Raw genomic sequence first — 12,757 nt, forward strand, 5'->3', positions numbered from 1 at the left:
AGTGAGACCCTACCTCGAAAAAAAAAATAAATAAATAAATGAAAAGTCTAAACTTCCAATGATCTCCAATGAAGGGAATGAAAAGAGTGGTTCACAGTGATGCGGAGTGGCTCCCGCTTTGGGGTCAGAAAGCTCTCATTTCTTCCTGAATAGCTGTCAATCCGTTCATGGCTGACCTTCCTCTCTGACTTCCAGTTCCTTTCTCCACAGAATGGATGCGCTCGGTCTTGCAGGATGCCTGTGAGGGACGCAGGAGAGAATGAATGGAGTGTTTGGTTCCAGGCCTGACACATGGTGTGTCGCCCACAATGCTGTCACCTGACCCTCACTTGGTGTCTTCTCTCGGTTCGGCTCCTTCAGCATTGTTCCAAAATCCCACAACCACCAGCCTCCTGGAGATCTGTTTGATATACACTTAACTTAGATCCTTTTATTGAACTATAATAAAGCAATATAAAAAGAACATGCACATTATTTTCTGGTCATCCTAGTGACAGCTTTTCTGATAAAGAACTTAGAAAAGTGATTCAGATACCCATTGAATAGCTTTAAAAAAAAAAAAAACAGATGTTACTGTGATAAATTAGCACTTGCATGAAGAAGTTGCAGATATTTGAAGATGTTGAGGAACTCACATGTCGGATGGGCATGGGAAAGTAAACAGAAAATGAAACAGTTGCTTTCACCTGAAGGAGACTCCCACCCGAGACCCATAGAGCCCACTGAGGAATGAAGGCGGCTTTCTCCCTGTAAGAAGCCAACAGCCCGTGTCTCATGGGACATGAGGGCTGCTTAAAACACACAAAAACATAGTAACCAGATGGTGATTAGAAGTTTGATTTAAATTCTTTCAAAGAATCAAAATTCGTTTTGGAGGGTAAGACAATAGTTATTCTCCTGTGTCAACTTTTGAAACTTTAAGACAAAAATAACTGCTTTCTAGTTTTCTTATTTTTCTGAATCTGGAGAATGGAAGAGGTAAAACCTGGGTCTTCCTTCTTGTTTAAATTAATTAATTTATTTATTAAGAACGAGAGAGAGAGTGAGTATGGGTGCAACAGAGTTTCCTGCCACTGTGAGGGAACTCCAGGTGCATGTGCCACTTAGTACATCTGGTTTTATGTGGGTACTGGGGACTCAAACATGGGTCCCTAGGCTTTGTAGGCAAATGCCTTAATTGCAGAGCCATGTGTCCAGCCCCAGATCTGGGTCTTTCTGGAGAAACCAAAGTCAAACGCTCCCTTCCTAGTTTTCCCACACAAACACCAAGCCTGGTCTGGCCAGCTGCCATCTGCATGGACCATCTCCTGTCAGAAGCCTTCCCTGAGTATACTACGTCAGCCTGTGGCATGATCCCATAGTTGGCCACCTCTTCCCTGGGCTGTGACCTGCCCTTGCCCCGTCTTCTCCCCTGAGAAAGGAAACTCCGTGGAGGAAGGGCACTGGCCTCAACCTCATGCACCCTGGCCTGGCACAGCACCCGTGCCCCCTGTCGCCCCTCTGTGATGGTGCAGATTGTTGACCCAGACTCACGTGGGAAATGAACCTCTGGGCATGCCTGCCAGGGACTCTCTTGATTGGGGTGAGGTGGGAACACCCATCTCAAGTGTGGGCAGCATCATGAGCTGAGGTCCTGCGCTGGGCAGAGAGGAGCGGTGACCGCTGGCGTCCATGGCTCTCCACGGCCGGCGGGCAGACTCAGTGTGGCCAGCTGCTTCCTGCTCCTGCCGCTCGGTCGCTCCCGCCGCGCAGGGCTGGCAGCTGAAACAAGCCCTCCGTCCCTTACGTTGCTTCCAGCCAGGTATTCGCTAAGACACCACCCGTCCACATTTGCTCACTAAGAGATCTGCAAAGAAAACAGTTCAGATGCACGTCCTCCATGGTGACTTCCCTCATTCCCTCTGGTTCCTCTTTGCATTTAGTGGAGCAATAGACTTGAAATTCCTCCAGACACAATTAGCTCAGTCTCTTATCAATTCTCTTAATCTTTATTGACTATTTCTCATGGGCTCCAGGGAGGCAAATGAAACCCCAAGAAGAAATGTCCTTATCTATAATGGAATTTGCCCAGAAAATTAGAAAATCATGAGTTTAACAAAGGTGCCCTCATGCCTTCATCTCAACAGAGAAAAAGCTAAAGATAATAAAAAGAACAATAGCCACACCAAACCAAGCCAACCCTGGTCCCTCACACTGCCTTCCCTTATAAATACCGAGATTTTCCTGTATCCCACGCCAGCCTCAAGAGCCTGGGTTGTTTTCCAGGTAATGCAGCTAATAAAAGCTCATAGTTAAGTAGGATCACAGTAGCACAAAGCAAACCCAGAGGATATCAGTGCTGTGCACTGACATCACCGGCGTCCCCCAAGGAGCAGACAGCCACCATCAGCTTCCTGGAACATCCTTCCAGAAGGTGTTTGTTTGTATCCACTTATTTATCTCTGTCAGGACAGAAATAGCAGTTTTGCATTTTTGCAAAGGAAACAACTTTAATATTTTTCAAAAATATTTAATTAATTTATTTATTTATTAGAGAGAGAGAGAGAGAATGGGCGTGCCAGGGCCTCCAGCCACTGCAAACTCCAGACATATGCACCACCTTGTGCATCTGGCTTATGTGGGTACTGGGGAATCGAACCTGGGTCCTATGGCTTTGTAGGCAAGGGTTTTAACAGCTAAGCCTTCTCTCCCCAGCCCACAACTTTAATCTTCCACAAACATCTACTTTTTTGAAAACATAGTAAAGGTTTTGTTATGCTAAGAGGGAAATAATAGTCTCTTGGTTTGGTCTCGCTAACACTCAGCGCTTCTAACCACATCTGTTTCAATGGGTGGATGTAAATGACATCACTGCTAACTGAGAAAGCTGTTCTATATTGAAAATGTATTTGTTTATGCTTGTTTCTTTCCTTGAACACCATTTCCCTGTGTGCAACCTTTGGGCAGTTCTTCAAAACCATTATTCACTACTGTTCAGGGAGATTTTTAAAAGTAGCTTGGGGCTGGAGAGATGGCTCAGTGGTTCAATGCATTTGCTTGCAAAGTCTAATGACCTGGGTTCAATTCCTCAGTACCCACATAAAGTCAGATACACAAAGTGGCACATGCATTTAGAGTTTGTAGTGATAGGAGGCCCTAGAGTGCTCATTTTCTCCTCCTTCCCCCGCCCCTCTCTCTCTCAAAAATAAATAATTAAGGGCTGGCATGGTGGTGCCCACCTTTAATCCCAGCACCTAAGAGGCAGAGGTAGGAGGATAACCATGAGTTCGAGGCCACCCTGAGACTACATAGTGAATTCCAGGTCTCCCTGGACTGGAGTGAGACCCTAACTTGAAAAACAAAAAACAAACAAACAAAAATAATAATTAAAATTAGCTTTGGGTCTTTATGGTAAGCATCTCCAGGATCTTTGCTTACATGGAAATATTAAATTATTTAATATTTCTTTTAAATAAGGCCAATCAATAGTGAGTACAGGGCTGGATGGATGGCTTAGCAGTTAAGATACTTGCCTGCAAAGCCAAAGGACCCAGGTTCGATTCCCCAGGACCCACATAAGACAGATGCACAAGATGGCACATGCATCTGGAGTTCATTTACAGTGGTTGAAGGTCCTGGTGCACCCATTCTCTCTCTTTCTCTCACTCTGTCAAACAAGTAAAATAAAAATTAGAGTTAGATTAAAAAGTTTATTTAGAAATCAGTAAATCCTTAGTTTCTAATCTGGTCAGAAGATGATGGAACAAGAAGCTGTCATTTGAAGCTGCAGAGGAAAAATGTATTTTATTTCCTTCTACCCTTCTAAGTTTTCTACCGGGGTCACCGTAACTAGATACAGGTTAAGAAAATAGGCTTAGCAAAGAAAAAAAAAAAAAAAAAGCAGAAGTATATCGGCATGCATATCTTAAATACACAAAAGAGAACTCCAGGAATTTCAGGCTTAATGGCCATCAGATGCAGGAAGAAAGAGCAGCCTTACTGATGTGTGAGCGGTACCAGAGCTGAACAAACTATCACATCTCCTACCATCACCTGCGGATCCCAAAGTGTCTTCATGTAGTTATTTGCCATAAGAAAGAGACACACAGACAGAAAACGGATGCGCCAGAGCCTCTTGCTGCTGCAAACAAACTCGGGATCCATACACCACGTTGTGCATCTATCTGGCTTTACGTGGGTACTGGGGAGTCCAATCCAGGCTACCAGGCTTTGCAAGCAAGTGCCTTTAACCACTGAGCCATCTCTCCAGTTCCACCTGTACAGTTTCTACCCAAAAGAAAAATATATGCTTAGCCAGATCCCAATTGAAAGTATTCTGAGCAGACTCAAGAGATGAGGCAGCATACCTATGTGAACCCCGGAACTGTAACAGACTAGGGAAAGGGGTTTTCTCCTACTTTCCCTTGTTTCTGTTGCCTGGATTCTGAAGTGAGCTGGCCAGAAGACAGGTTCTTGTGCTCTGGAAGCCAAACATAGTCCAGGGCAGAGCAAGTTCGCATTCATTACCTAATTACAGAAATCTCTCCTTGATTAAAATCTGTTGACATTATTACTTTAGAACAGAGGCTGGAGAGAGCATCCTCAGATCGTTAATTCCTGAGCAAATGTAATAAAAGCCGGATTCATGCTGTGTGCAACTTGAAAGGTTATTTCTTCTTCTTCTTTTTTAAACTCCTGACTGTTGAACTCTCTAAGGCACTTAGTACAAGGTATCGACACCTCTCCAGTCTTGCTGCCAGTTCCGCTACGGAGAAGGGCTCTAGCCATTTATTTATGGGTATGGGGGGGGGGGAGGTTTGTAATGGGGTTCTCTCATAAAGTAAAGGCAGGGTTAATTCTGAGGCACTTTACCCCCACAAGTGTGAATGGAGAAGAGAACTGCAGGCACTTCCCTCTTCCGTTCCCCATGCTGCCCTCTTAACATTCAGAAGCAGGACCAGGGACGGGAGCTCAGCTGTCATGGAACTGAGCTTAGCAGACTTTTATGTGTTAAGCAGTTCAACCAATAGCTATTGAATTCCTTCTGCATTTGAGAATTCAGGAAGACACGAGGAGAGGAGAGTGGGGATCGCTGATGGGCGTGGGCAGTCATCGAGAAAGCAATGATTACTTAATTGATTCCTTAAATAGAGCTGAGAAAGGGACCGCAGGTGGCTGTCCTAGAAAGTGCCTGTGACAGCATATACCACAGGGATAACTGAAAGACCTCCCTAGGAACAGTATTTTTTATTATTTATTTATGTATTTATTTATTTGAGAAGGAGAGAAAGAGAAAGAGAGAGCCAGGTGTGGTTACACATGCCTTTAATTGTAGCACTCAGGAGACAGAGGTAGGAGGATTACTGTGAGTTCAAGGCCAGCTTGAGACTACATAGTGAATTCCAGGTCAGCCTGGGCTAGAGTGAGACCCTACTTTGAAAAACCAAAAAAAAAAAAGAGGAGAGAGAGAGAAGGAGAGAATGGGTGCACCAGAGCCTCCAGCCACTGCAAACGAACTCCAGATACATGCACCACCTTGTGCATCTGGCTTACGTGGGTCCTAGGGACTTGAACCGGGGTCCTTTCTCTTTACAGGCAAACATCTTAACCCTCTTGCCCTAAACTGCTTTTTAAAGTGAAAAAATTTATTCTCAGCAATCATGTTCATGACTGATTGCTCATCAAACCTTGATCAAAATTGATATTATTTTTTATTCTGACCATGAACAACTTCATAAATGAACAATGGTGTCTTCTTGATGCTTGAATTTGCATTCTTTTACCAGGGTAGCTGGGCGTTTCCCCATCGGCTTATGAGTCATTTACATTCCCTCCTTTGTACTCCACTTCTAGTCTTTCTGTCTTTGCTGAGGGGCCATCTGGCTTCTGTTTGAACATTTCATGTGATTGTTAGAAAATGCTTAATATTGAACCAGAGTCAGTATATTAAATTTAGTTCCTATGTCTCATTCATCCTAAAGTAGCATGTCTTTAGAGTGAGCTGGGTCTCTTGGAGAAGGATGATAGGTGAATCTTACCTCTTGTGGTTGTTGCTCTTGTTTTTTATGGGGGGTAGGGTCTCACTCTGGCCCACGCTGACCTGGAAACTCATTCTGTAGTCCCAGGCTGGCCGCAGAGTCACATTGATCCTCCTACCTCTGCCTCCCCAGTGCCCTGTGGAATCCTACCTTTTAATCTAATCAGCTAGCTTGTATCATTTGAATGAGGAATTGAGATGGTTCATATTCAGGGTTATTATGGAAAGATATGCACTACTTCCTGTCATTGTATTGACTTTGCAGTGTTTGGAGGTTTCCTATTCCTCTCTTGTTTCTACCCAGTCACGATGCGGCCTCATAGACATGTTTTTCTCTTCAGTCTGGACAATTCCTTTGCCTATCTTCTGCGGAGCTGGCTGAGTGGTCATCAACTTGAACCTGTTTTATTATAGGATGTTTTTCTTTCTCCTTCAAAGGGGTACAAGTATCTGGAGTTCGTTTGCAGAGAAAGCCAGGGCTTTCAGAGGACATACCGTTCTGCCACAATAAGGGGCCACCCCCACCTTAAGTAACAATTCAAGGGCAGCTGCTTCATAAGACTGAACTTTCTACTTAGCCTTCTTGTCTAAGAACCAAACCATCCCAGCTCCCTAATTTTTATTGATGCTGCCCATTCCATTTTCCCTTTTGCTCATCCCTAGTTTTTTACATGTTCTTTAAAATGAAGAGCGGCTGAAAAGATGGCCTAGTGGTTAAGTTACTTGCCTGCAAAGCTTAAGGACTCGGGTTTGATTCCCCAGTACTCAGGTAAAGCCGGGTGCGCAAGATGATACATGAATCTGGAATTTGCAGTGGCTAGAGGCCCTGGCATGCCCATAATATCCACCCCCGCCCATCTGCCTCTTTCTCTCAAATAAACAAATAAATACACAAAATATAAATAAATTTTAAAAATAAATAAAACAAAGAGAACTCCACATTGGATGGGGACACCAGCTATTTTCCCTTTCAAACCATACCTTGTCCTTACCAGCACAGAAAAAAAAAGTGAGAGTCACTTTCCAAGGTCACATGTAATCCCACTGTTACCTTCCCAAACAATAATGCTCCCAAAATCTCAGCCTTGGCTGCATCAGACTCTCATTTCTTGAAGTTATGATTTAATATTGGTCTATAAACAGGTACATGATTAGTTTCCAATAACCCTATGCTACATACAGTTCAAATCTGCACACAACACCTCTCTCTCTCTCTCTCTCTACACACACACACACACACACACACACGCACACATTTTTCTGAAAATACTATAAATACAGTGTAGTAATTCAACATGCCTACTTTTTTGATGAATATAACCACAATTCTCTGCATTTTAACTTTCCATGATTTTTTCTTTGGAAGCAACACAGAATACATACGGTAAGATGTTGGGCCTGGAAAGATAGCTCTGTGGTTTCAAAGCCTGGCAGCCCTGACTGTGATCCCCAGCGAAGACACACGTACAAAGTGGCCTCTAGAGTTTCTTTGCAGAGGCAAGAGACCCTGGCACACTTACTACCTCTCTCTCTCTTCCTCTGTGTCTCTGCTGGAAAATAAATAAATAAACCAAATATATAAATAAATAATACTTTTTATAAAGATCTACAACTGAAAAATAAAAGGTGAAAAATAATCCTACTAAATATCACATTGAAACTTCTCAGCTACAAGTGGTTCAAAGAGAATTCAGGGTTCAATCAAAAGGCAATACCACTATGCCGCACCGCGGTGCCCGCATCAAGACTTTAGCTTCTGTAAGTGGCACAAAAGGCCTAACAGTCAACTGCTGGCTGCCCGCACAGTGCTTTGGGGTCTGGAAGCGGCCCATTGTGCCTCCTGATACTTTGGGCACACTTCCCTCTGAGGTCTTCATTAGAGTCCCTTCATTGAGGCCACACTTACTTCATGTGAAACACTTTAGCAGCCAAGGCCCATGACATTTTTACCTCCAACCTTCAGGAATACATGGAGACTACAAAAGTACATGAGCAAGTAAAGAGAAGGAAGCAGTTTTTTATTAGAGTATGCTGGCATGGTTAGGTTCCTTGGTTGCCTGTAATCCAGAGGCGTGGCTCGCTCTACTTATTTTTAGCAGCAATAAAACCAGCATATCTTCCTGCATTGTCTTGTGTGTACTCACAGACTGACTGGTGCTTAAAGAATCTTCCATGTGAAATAGATAAATAGAAATAAAATACTAAAAATGGGCTGGAGAGATGGCTTAGCTGTTAAGGCTCTTGCCTGCAAGGCCAAAGGACCCGGGTTCAACTCCCCAGGACCCACGTAAGCCAGATGCACAAGGTGGCATATATGTCAGGAGTTCTTTTGCAGCAGCTGGAGGCCCTGACATGCCCATTTTCTCTCCCTCCCTCCTTCTTTCTCAAATAAATAAATAAATAAAAATAATTTTTTAAAAAAGAATCTTCCACGTGGAGAAAGGAGTAAGGCAGGGCCAGTGATGCAGCCTGAGCTCCTGGGCATCTGAGCAAATGGCCATGGGCTTGTCCACGTGGTTCTCCTCCACACTGGAATGGATGATAGACGCACCCTTTGAGGACCTGGGTTCCAGCCTTCCTGTGCGGTGACAGCCAGCGACTGCCGCCTCCGCGCCACCGGCCTTATCTTCTCGGGCGCCAAGTGCTGCAAATCCAGCAAATTTAACATGCGTTTCCCATGCACTGAGCTCTTGCTGCATATAAAATAGCACTTCGCTTACAAAACCCTTGTCATAGGTTCTTATCAGAGTGTTGTTTTTTTTTTTAATACTGCTATAAATGTAAAGCATGGAACAAGGGTCACAGGAAACGTGACGTGGTACTGAGCTCTTAATTACCATGCCAGGCTCCAACCGCGATTGTGCAGTGACTAACCCGCTCTCTGATAACTCGGCTCCAGGCACCGGGATCTCCTGTTAGGACACTCCCGGTGGTGGCCAGCCTCCTGCTGACCTCGGAGGTGGCCAGGGCTCCCTCCCTGGGCGTCGGCTCCTGGGGACAGCCGGGCTCACCGCGGGCACAGCGGGAAGAGACTCACTGAAGTCAAAGGAGAGCCTTGAGGCGGTGACACCCCCACCCCCGCGGGGTGGCCCTCAAGCCAGGGCTCTGGGGTCCGGATGCCGCGGTGACCATGAGCTGGTGAAGCCAGCTGCAACGCGGGGTGACGCTTCCCGGGAGAGGTCTGCCCAGAGTCCGTGCACTCCGCTGGGGCCGTGGTTTGTCCCAAAGCTGCCAGTTTAGGTTCTGGAGCGCCTCTGGGAACTATGTGGGCCAAGCTGGATCCGATCCCACATTCAGAAGCCCTGCACACGCACGCACGCACACACACACACACACACACACACACACACACACATGCATGCACACATGCACACGTGCACACACGCACGCATGCACACCCATCTGAAGCTGACATATGACAAAGATTGCAACCACGGACAGCTCGGATGGCATGGCATGTGGCTTGATGAAAATTCGAATTGACCTTTCCTTGAACACCTCACCCTTCCTGAGCAATCACTACCCTGCTAGAGAAAACGCCGAGAAAGCAGACAATCTGTCCGGCAATTCCTAGACTAGAGATGAGGCCATTGCTTTAAAGCTGCAGTTCCTCCGTTTTGTTCCCTGCCTGAGCACAAGGGTGCCCCTGGAAATGCCAATGTAGCCCTTCGAGGTCACTTTATGGTAGAGTCGGGCAAAACGAAAGTTGGAATTTTCTATGTGTTCTTTGAACACGATTGGTATTAAATAAAATAAATCAAAGTGAACATGGGCGTTAGGAAGGCCCGAGAAGTTGCTCTCTGGAGATGGTGGTAGACACCGAGGAGACTCAACACTCAACAAAGGGGCTGGAGAGATGACTCAGTGGTTAAGGCTTGGCTGCAAAGCCTAATGACCCAGGTTCGATTCCCCAGTACCCATGTAAAGCCAGGTACACAAAGTGGCACGTGCATCTGGAATTTGGTTGCAGTGGCTACAGGCCCTGGCACCCGTTCTCTCTCTCTCCTTGTGAATAAATCAACAAATCAATAATATTTTTAAAACTAACTCAACAAAGCTGAAAGTATGAGGCCATTGAGAGCTCAACACTAAAAAAGACACCTCTGCCACATCTTCCAACGTTCAGGGAACATTGTGGAAGGGAGGTAGACAGAATGTAAGGGACACGGGGTGGCAAGAGCTGCAGAATTCTGAGCCCACTGACATTTTGACATAGAGGATGGACAAGGGCAGAAATAATGAGACATCAAGCGGAAGGAGCACTGAGCAAGAGAGGGGCTTGGCAGAGTGGGCTGTGGAAGGGGCACAGTGTCATAGGGTGGAAGTATGATCAAATGAACCAATGCCCATGCATAAACATTCTCAATAAAATCGTGTTTCACAAGAAGAAAGAAACACCCCGCCGCCTCCTCTTCGGATAAGCTCCACCAAAATGAAGCCGATCTGCATCCAGTCCGTGTGGGAAGTCTCCACAGCTGACTTATAAACTACCAATCCTAGTGAAGGCCCACAGAGCCACTCTTGAAGCTAAAAGTATATTTTCTATTTTTTATTTGAATCTATTATTCAATTGCAAGGAGAGAGAGAGAGATGGAAAGATAGATAGATAGATAGATAGATAGATAGATAGATAGATAGATAGATGGATAAAGAATGGGCACACCCTGCCCACTTGACCTTCCAAACAAACCCCAGACACATGTGCCACTTTGTGCCTCTGGCTTTATGTGGGTCTGAGGAATCAAACCTGGCCAGCAGGCTTTGCAAGCAAGTGGCTTTAACTGCTGAGCCATCTCTCCAGCCCCCTGAAATTATACATTTAACATTAAATTATACATTTAATTTCTGTTTTCTGTAGTAATTATTAAATGTGTAATTCCTCAACTTTATTTTAAATTAAAGCAAACATTTATATAATTAAATACTGCTTTATATGTTGTAAAATACTCCTTGTATATTTAATTTTAACCATTTAACACATGGGAAAATTGAGGAGGGGAGGGCATCGTTATCTAAGGACAACAGATTGGGTAAGACTTAGAGCAGACTCTGAACGCAGACTTCTTGCTCTGCTTGGCGCTCGCAGCCATCATTTCCCTACATACTTCATTTTCAGACTTTCTCAAGTTCAGGTCCAGTGGAAATACGGCCAAACCTTACATTCTTTCCCCAGCAGTTCTCACTTCAGTTCCCACATGTTTGCTAAATTCAGGGAGAAGTACCCAGTGGCCCCCTCTGCGTTGGTCAGGGAAGTCTGGGCAGTGTGGCAGGCGGGAGGGTCTGGAAACAGACTACCCAGGCCTGGATTTCAGCTCCCCACCTCCTCCCCACCTGTACGCAGGTCACGATAGTGTTACCTGCTGCATGTGGTTGCTATGGGAGCGAAACGACACTGCTCACGTGACTCCCTGGGGAAGGATGACTGACACTGACTAAGAAGCAGATGTGTTCAAGTTAACATCGAGTGGAGGAAAGAACAAAGGAAGGCCTGTGGTGACCATGGCTACCAAACACTTACTTGAAATGCACACAACTCCATGGCCTGCAGGAGGCTGGAAAGACGCGTTAGCCAGGTATTGCTGTGGTTACATCTGGGAAGGCAGGAGCCCCCGAGGATGCTGTTTGAGGAGGTCCACTATAGCCAAGGACTGTAGCGGTTACAACAAACAGAGACACGGGGATTTCCAAAGATGAGTGAAATTAGCATTTGATTCAATGGCTGTTTAAGACAATGCAAACTCCAGTGGATGCTTTAGGAACAAGGCATAGAGTTCACAGGCGTGCATACCTTGCCCGTCCTTCACCCCAGCCAAGCCCCTGACCTGAAGACTGAACTTCTCATCCAGCTACTGTGTGGATGTCACAGGCTTGCAGGACAAAGCTAGAGCACTCTCTGGGATGATGAACACTCCCACGACAGCCTAACCTGCTGCTCTGACTTACCAAAGTCACATAGCTCCCCAGACGCCCTCTCCTCCTCTTTAGATCTCTCCCTCCTTCCCTTACCATAATATTCCGCGTCATGTTTTCCCAAAGAATGACTAAGGCACTTGCCGTCATTTTGTAAAAATACAAAATGCCCTGAGGTTTAATGACAACTTAGCCAGAAATAAAAATCAAGCCAACATTAGCGTAACCATCATAATCTTTGTGTGAACTAGCTTACTCAACCATTTCATGCACCCCTTGAGTCACGCCTCAGCCCCTGAGGCTTGAGACTGTTTTACAGGGGGGTAAACCGTGACATAGAAGCGGTTGTCCAGAGACAAGGCCGTGAGTCAGCGGCGGGGTGGAGGCAGGCTGGCCCGTGGCCGGCTTAGCAGCCCACGGGGGCCTTCCGCACGCTTTGGCCTGACTCCTTCCTCTTGCGCCATCGTGGCTCAGGGGCCACCTGCTTTTAAGGGTCTTAAAAGCTGAACTGCAGAAAGAGCTCAATAGCCACATGTTAGTGCTCCGTGCGAGTCCTCTAGGTTTAGTGACAGTAACTGTGTCCTTCAAACTGTCCCAAAACACGTATGTGTGCGCTTGTATACACACACACACACACACACACACACACACACACACACGTATATATATGACTTCCATCTTAGATCCATGCAATTCAGTGATGACATGACTTCATCACAAATAAATAAAAGATCTGAACAGATGTTGCCCCTCAAAAGCCATATACAAACAAACACAACAACAGATGTGTACACAAGAAGTACAGATTCAAAAGAGATAAGCGAGGAGACG

The sequence above is a fragment of the Jaculus jaculus genome, chromosome 12 (assembly GCF_020740685.1).
Source record: "Jaculus jaculus isolate mJacJac1 chromosome 12, mJacJac1.mat.Y.cur, whole genome shotgun sequence".
Classification (NCBI taxonomy): Eukaryota; Metazoa; Chordata; class Mammalia; order Rodentia; family Dipodidae; genus Jaculus; species Jaculus jaculus.